The sequence below is a fragment of the Rissa tridactyla genome, chromosome 2 (assembly GCF_028500815.1).
Source record: "Rissa tridactyla isolate bRisTri1 chromosome 2, bRisTri1.patW.cur.20221130, whole genome shotgun sequence".
Classification (NCBI taxonomy): domain Eukaryota; kingdom Metazoa; phylum Chordata; class Aves; order Charadriiformes; family Laridae; genus Rissa; species Rissa tridactyla.
In genome coordinates this window covers 29,613,572-29,620,354 of record NC_071467.1, presented here as the reverse complement: position 1 = coordinate 29,620,354, position 6,783 = coordinate 29,613,572, and positions in this window count along the sequence as shown.

The following is a 6,783-nucleotide window of genomic DNA, read 5'->3' as shown; positions in this document are numbered from 1 at the left end:
GCATTGGCATAAAATGAAGTAGCCGTTTGAAGCTTTGCAGAGATGCTTTCGAGTTCTGCTCCTCTAAATACGGGGTTTCTGAGTAACAAAGCAAGAGACTCCAAAGTTCCTGCTATGGAGCTCCAAAGGGATTATGGTCTGAGGGTTAGAGGCTAGCCTTGGAGAAAATGCTTCAGGGATATTTCAGGAGAGTAACTTGAGGCTGTGGTGAGACAATTTCAAGTGATTGCCTCTGTGATTTGACTTAAAATAGAACAGGCAATGACCAGAAAACTTTGGGATACATGTTTCTTTGGACTATGAAGCCTTAAAATCTTAAATCCAAGATTGGAGCAGCTAAAGATAAATTTCCTCAACTAGTCAATCCTATATAAAATGTAGAGCACTTACGTTGAGCAGTTCTACGTGTCTTTTAGAAGTACATTGAGGGATGCTGAATGATATATTAGGCTGGCTGGAGAGGGAGAATGCTTTAATGCAGGGCTCCATGAATGTCCTAATGCCTCTCCAAAATCCTGCCAAAAGGCTGTGCGTGGTGACACATGCTGAAATTTGTCTGAGGTTTTTTGTCTTTAACCTAGGCAAACATGATTGAACTCTTAAGTTCGGAGATTGTAATGCTACACAGTTATAAATCAGAATATGGCAGGATTAAGACTGCTTTTTAATTATGCAGTGTGTAGTATATGGTTGTGGCTAATTTTGACATGATTCAGGTTTGTACTGCCTGTGAAGGAAACTGCAGTCTGTGGCTTCCCTACCTAAATTATAAGGAAAGCATTGAATCAGATGGAATTGCAAGCAGAGCCTCCTTCCAAATTATATGAATTTGACCTTGGAGAAATGACTGCTGATTCTGCCTTGTACACAGAGCTCCTTCTGATAGTAGGTAAACCACTAAAACCAGTCATCATTTTGATCACCAGATGTCTCATGCTTTGTCTCCTGGGGTCCTGACTGAAGGCTTTGGGTTCCAGTTTGCAGAAGTTTGTAACCCTCTGACGGCTGTGGACTGAGTGGTCAAGTGCTCAGTGAGGCTACTAGGAGGTGAGTCAAGTATTTAATACCTCAAACTAGGCATGCAAATTTGGGAAGATTTGGCTGGGTTATCTCATTGCCTTCTCTATTTGCAAAGTGGGGATTATCCTCATCCATCTTCAGTCAGGGACAGTTTAAGAAAATGAAATATCACTTGTCAAACATCTGTTAGAAGGAAGAGCATCACAGGATGCTATAAGAATTTAATCATCCCCTTCAGAGCAGAGTTTTAAGGTTAGTGAATTAAAAATTGCTAGAAAAAAAATTTCAGTTATGGCAAAACAAGACATGCTATATATGCTCATTCAAATAACACCCCCCTTTTTGGAATGAATGAGACAGGTCTCCTAAGGAACAAGAGATCTTATCATCATAGAATCATGGAATCATTTAGGTTGCAAATGACCTTTCACAGAATCACAGAATGATCAAGTCCAACTGTTAACCTAACACTGCCAAATTCACCACTAAACCATGTCCTTCAGCACCACATCTACAGGTCTTTTAAATACCTTCAGGAATGGAGAACCCACCACTTCCCTGGGCAGCCTGTTCCAATGCTTGACAACACTTTTGGTGAAGAAATTTTTCCTAATATCCAATCTAAACCTCCCTTGGTGCAACTTGAGGCCATTTCCTCTCATCCTATCACCTGTTACTTGGGAGAAGAGAACAACACCCACCTGGCTACAACCTCCTTTTGGGTAGTTGTAGGGAGAAATAAGGTCTCCCCTCAGCCTCCTTTTCTCCAGGCTGAACAACCCCAGTTCCCTCAGCCACTCCTCGTAAGACTTGTGCTCCAGACCCTCACCAGCTTCATTGCCCTTCTCTGGACCCGTTCCAGCACCTCAATGTCTTTCCTGTAGTGAGGGGCCCAAAACTGGACACAGTACTCAAGGTGCGACCTCACCAGTGCCGAGTACAGGGGGACAATCACTTACCTAGTCCTGCTGGTTACACTATTCCCGACATAGGCCAGGATGCTGTTGGCCAAGAACTGCTGGCTCATATTCAGCTGGCGGTCGACCAACACTCCCAGGTCCTTTTCTTCTGGGCAGCTCTCCAGCCACGCTTCCCCAAGCTTGTAATGCTGCATGGGGTTGTTGTGACACAAGTGCAGGACCTGGCACTTGGCCTTGTTGAATCACATACCATTGGCCTTGGCCCATTGATCCAGCCTGTCCAGATGCCCCTGTAGAGCCTTCCTACCTTCAAGCAGATCAACACTCCCACCCAACTTGGTGTTGTCTGCAAACTTACTGAGGGTGCACTCAATCCCCTCATCCAGATCATTGATAAAGACATTAAACAGAACTGGCCCCAATACTGAGTGCTGGGGAACACCACTTGTGACCAGTCGCCACCTGTATTTAACACCATTTAACACCATTGAGCTCAGCCATCATACATAGGGAAGGCTATCAAGGTCTTATAGGCAATCTTAATTCTGTCATTTCTGAATTTTAGAGTATTTTCATGTACTTTTTTACTTTTTTTACTGTTTACCTGCCTAATTTCACACAAATTTAGCATAATCAGGATACGTTCCCTGTTCAGTAGTGCAAGTCTGGCTTTCTGCATCATCCACAGGGATACAGGGATTTAGATTACTTGATCCTGGAATTTGACCTGATCATCCTTTAAGAATATAGCTTTATTTTTTGACAGAAACCCCATTAATACCTTTTTTTTTTTTTTTTTTTGTTTTGGATTTGAGAGTAGGTTATACTCTTACACACAGCCAAAGTCCTTTTAGGCTTTTTAGCTCTATAGCCTACTTCAACTAACTGCTCTTTTTCAGTACAGGTTTGGCTGTTTCCTCATGAAGTTCAAATGTTGCCTGTTGCTGTGCTTTCTCAGTCTCGGCTCCAGTTTTCCCAAAGCCTTCTCAGAGCTTGCAAGAGTTTAGAGCAGTCTGGCTCCTACCACAGCGTGAAAAGCTCCTACATAACAGATTGTGATTGCTGAAGCCAGGTAAGGTGTTGCCTACACTGGAAATTTACACTGATTTAAGGTTGCTGCAGTAAGTAAACCAATCCACTCCCTCATCTCAATTCTTCTTCCCCTATTATAAACATATAATTATATGCAAGCCATATAGAATGACATGTAGCCATATTCTGCTCAGTAAAGCATTATACTTTAATTAAAATATTGTGCCAGTAAAATCTTAAGTAGGGAGGGGGCCAAAACTTGTCTGAGAAGAATAGATTTGTGTGCTAACATCTCACCAGAAATGGCTGCAAAGTGCATACCATTTGAGGGAATCTTCTAAAACATCCTTTCTGTGCGCTCCCTTCCCCCCAGTCTGAGTGGGAAACAAAGTGCAATATTTTTTTTTCCTCAAAAATTATGTTTTACTTTTAAACAAATGAGATCTTCACTCATCTAGGTCACAAAAATTCCTGTTTTCTAGAACTAATAATACTTTCCAAAGATCTTGCACACGTTGCAGAAGTCACTACAATGCTATTCTGCCAAATAATTATAAAAAAAAATAAATAAATGTGTTATTGCAAAACTTTAAAGAAAAAAGCACAAAGGAGAATCATGACTGAGTTAAAGAAGTGTTATATGAAGAGAAGCATGTTGATGATTTTCTTAAAGAATTCCATTATCATACATATATTTTTTGCATGTAAACAAACATAAGGTAATACAATGAATCTGGACAGTAATGTTGCTACATTAGAGCCAATAAAAGACAAATGCAGAGACAAATGATACTTCCTGTCTGGTTTTGCTTCGGAAAGAATGAGGCGCAAAGGGCTCTAAGTCTGTATTAGTAATATGACTATATGCTTAAAAAAGCTTTACAAAAATTAGTGGGTTTAAATATAAGAATTAGAATCCATCTGCGTGTATCAGCTTGTAGGGCTGGCTTTTGAATGATTAATATAAATAGGAAAAAATAAAGTTTTAATAGTCTAAAATATCTTTGATAGTCTAAAATATCTTTAGTAAAACTACATATCTAACAGTTATTTCTCTTGAAGCTATTTCAGAGCGACGATTTCTAATTCTTACGTTGGAGGGAATATTGTATATGATCCGGTGATGTTGCTCCCAGTCAGAGGAAACTCACAGGTTAAAATGAAGCACAATGGGATGGACACAATACAGGGCTGCTTTCAAAGTACTGCTTCCACAGGATTTTTACTCAAGGACCAATGATGCCTGGGAACTGCTGTTCTGCACATTTCGTTTAAACTAAAACCAAACTTTTCAAGAGAACTCAGAGTCTGGCCAGTGGAAAATCTTGGACTCTTTTGAAAATGTTACTCTACATTCCTGTGTATAGTAAGTGTGATAAATATACTAGTTAGAATTGCAAAACATGTTTTTCAGTTTGGATCTATTAAACAGATTCGTTTTCATTACAGTGGGAAAATAACCTCAATCTTCTATTTTTCATGCTTTGTGGAAACAGAAGTGTTGAGCTGAGTTTATTTTTATAAATATTCTGTACTTGCAGGTGAAGTTTGACAGAATGTCACAACTTACTTTCCATATAATTTCTAGCAATTGCCAGTCTACACCCTCTCCTGAATTAACAGCCTGGAGACATTCAAATTTCACATTCTGACTCAGTTGCACTCAGATTTCAGTCTTTTTCCCCTCTTCCTTGAAAAGTTTACTGTTGTGACTGGCAAACTGTATTTTTTAATTCATTTTATAAAAATAAAATCCCAGATACCGGCTGTGAAATCTTTCCTGACACAAATCACAGTCCCCAATGCTGTCATTGCTCATGATATAGCTTACCTTGATACACAAGTTTATATTCAATCTAGGAGGCAAATTAATTAAATAAGAGAGACCTGTACAGATTTTCATGAGTCTCTTTTTAATTCACTGTTCTCAGCTCCACTCTGAGGATCTTCTGCAGTGTGGAAGCAGAGGAGTTATTCAAAATATCCGTAGTGTCATATGTCCTGGGTATCCTGGTTGGGAGACATGAGGAGATCAGATAAAATAGAGTCCATGTTAAATTACACCAGTGAGGTGGATGCAAGTAAATAATGATTGCATTGAGCAAAGGTATTTATTTTTCTGCTATTGTTATGGTTATTAGCAAAACCCTTGCTGGTTTAAGATTGGGAGCCAGCTGGGCCTACAGTTAAGAATAATTGTCGTTGCTGTTCTCTGCAATGCCTTATGAATTCCTGCTGGGCTTATAATTATATTCAAAGTGCACTGGGAATATTACATGTCCATGTAGATTGCTTGAACCTTCTCAACATCTATGTAATTTCTTGGACTTGAATGCTGTTACCTGGATTGACCTAGAGGTCTGGTAAAAATAAGGTAAAAAAGTGTTGTCTGAGTACGTTGGGGTTAGACTTGTTCTTCTCAGTTCTTGTCCTTGTTTTGCTTTGCTCCACTAGAAAAATCAGTGATTATTGTGGAGAAAATACAGACACATACCACCTTCTTATCCAAAACAAGAAAGAGGGATATTGTAGTTCAGATCTGAGATCCCCTTTTACTCCTCTTGTCAATGCCACAATCCTGGTTTATAGTTTATTCTATGTCTTAAAATTAGTGAGTGACAGTACCTGTGTTAGGAGGTTTGAGGACAGATTCATGATATAGAAGACAGTAGGGCCCTGTTTTCCCCCACTGTCTGCCGTTGACAGTGATGAAAATGTGGGATTGCTCTGTGGTGCTGCTGTAAAACTTAGCACAGAAGCCAGTTGTCTCCGGGGACTTGAGTTTCAACCCTAGGCTTTACTTGGGTTCTTGTCACCTGAAGATATGACAGTGACAGTACCCTGACCTTGAAAGTGAACTCTTACAGTTTAGGCATTTAAAACCTAGACATCTAAATGTTTTCTTACTATATCAGGCTCCTTATATTGAAAATAGGAATAGATAAACAAGGTTCTTGACAGTTCCTCTCCTAAAACAGGTCAGATGACTTACTTTAAATGCATACTAATCTATGTGTATGAAATAAACTGATGTGAATCTCATCCTCAGTTTCATTTAATATATTAACCTTTATCTCCCTCAAAAGTAAATCATCATGAAAAGAATTAAACCTTCTCTTTTGTACCCTTAAAGCCTTCACAAGTTGAAAACTGTCAATTGTCCTGTACTTTTAAATCTTGTTCTGTTTTAAAGGACAGGAAGTTATACTCTGAGAAATTGTTCTTTGTCTGAGGACAGTTCTGAGGTCTCAGGCAACTATTCAAAACTGGCCACCTATACGAATGATTCGCATACTATTTCCAAGTTTGGAGGTAAATGAGATGAGAAATCTGAGGATGGATGAGAAATCTAAGGAAGGACAGTTCTTAGGATTATAGGTACACTTCCACGCTGCAAGGTACTTCTGAAGATCTTGAAATAACAAGATGTTCTTCTCCAGCACGCTAGTAATCCTCATGGGAGATAGTGCAATGAGGTTAGTGTTTATAAGGAACTTGCACTCTGGCGGGGCTCTCCAGAGCTTTCGATTAAACAGGAGTGGATATCAGTGCTGGAGAGCTCAGCTTTTCTCTGCTGCTGATTCAGCATGTGGTCTCTAGTATAACATTGAAGCAATTGCCTTTCCCCATTATAAAGGAAAAATGCTTGTACTCTACAGCATTTTTGAAGAGGAGAGGAATCTTCTAGGCTCTGGTACCCATGTAATAAGATACCAACATGAAAGAGTAACAGGACTCAATAGCCATTAATGAACCCCAAATACTTTGGAGGTTATATAATAAATAAAAATCTGGATTTCTGTGTATTCAT